A 1,453-nucleotide genomic window follows, 5' to 3' on the forward strand; every position below is an offset into this window, starting at 1 on the left:
ATTTGTTTTAGATCTCTCCCCACCCCCACCTGGACTCACCCAATATCTAGAATGCTGAACTCCTCTTGGTATGTGTCTTGTTAAGCAGAATGCCTGAAACACAGCAGGTGATAGATTTTTACTACTAGAATGATAACATTTTTGGGTATCAGTTCATACAATATTTTTTATGCTGTATTATCTTTAATTAAATACCAAGACTCTTCCATTCATGTCACCTAGAAATCATTTCACCCACTGCTGCTGTGTTTGGCCACCAGTCTCTCGTCTCTCTCTTCAGCAATGATGAGGTGATTAGCTTTTCCTTGGGGAAGAGAAATCTATGTTTCTTTGCCTTTGCCAATAACAAAAATGTTGGGGAGTTGGGTGGCAAAGATTTTGACACTGACATCTTTCACATGAACCACATCAAAAGAACCAGGATGTCTCTCTTTATTAGTGGTCACACCAATTCTTCCCAGGTTAGCACCTCCAGTCACATACAAAGTTTACCAATGTCAAACTTGATGAAGCTGGTCATCTTACCAGTCTTCCAAATCAGTCCGAGTGGTGTTGTTCCCCTTGACGAGGGAACCAGGGTAGTGGCTGGTGTGAGAATCATGGGTCACCAGAAGAGGGATTCCTTTTTCTCATGAAGATGTTTCTCACTTTGCATAGCCAGTACTTGGTCACCCATTGTGTCATGGATAAGGTGGAAATTCTCCATAGTATTGTCAGTGCTGCCATCATCCATGAACCTGTAGGGTGGGTTATATCCGTTTGGACCTTGCCATCAATCTTAATGAACTGCTACATGCGGATCTGCATTTCATCTTCTGTCAGGATATATTTAAATCTCTTCCTTAGGAAAATGATGAGAGGAAGACGTTCTGTCAGCTTGTGAGGACTGGCAGATGGACAAGGTGCAAACACACTGGTCAGTTATCCAGCCTGCAATGCTTTGCAACTGCTACACACTATGGATGCACTGTGGGACAAAAGCCATGCTGCACTAGCCATGAAAACAAGACTGCTGGGGCAGCTGGCTGGCTCAGTCAGAGGTGTGTGTGATTCTTGATCTCAGGGTTGTTGAGTTCGAGCCCCACACTGGGTATAGAAATTACCTAAACATAAAATCTTTAAAAAGAAAAGAAAAGAAGGCTTCCTTCTTCCAGTGTGGTGATAAAATTGCTGGGTTATACAACTTTTATAGCCAGATGAACATTTAAAAAATTTCTCTATGCTTCAGTCCTCCATCCCAGTGGTTCCCAACCTTGACTTTGTAGTGGAAAATATTGCAAGTTTTAAAAAAGTCCTGAGGACTGCATCTGACTCACAGAGATTCTGATGTAATTGGCCTAGGGTGAAGCCTGGGTATTAGGATTTTAAGGATCATATCTTAGGCTGCTAATTCTGGTGTGCAACCAAGATATTCCCTTTTTGTGGATAAGGGAATTGACTTCCAGAGAGGTCA

General features: G+C 42.3%; 1 pseudogene across 1 annotated transcript; it reads right to left on the reverse strand.

Annotated features, from left to right (window-relative positions):
- Positions 1-230: 230 nt before the first annotated feature.
- On the reverse strand, positions 231-921 carry LOC308340260 (small ribosomal subunit protein eS4-like; annotated as a pseudogene). The gene has a single exon. The product of its transcript is annotated as a small ribosomal subunit protein eS4-like (transcript).
- Positions 922-1,453: the final 532 nt, after the last annotated feature.

The sequence above is a fragment of the Martes martes genome (assembly GCF_963455335.1).
Source record: "Martes martes genome assembly, chromosome: 3".
NCBI classification, from domain to species: Eukaryota; Metazoa; Chordata; class Mammalia; order Carnivora; family Mustelidae; genus Martes; species Martes martes.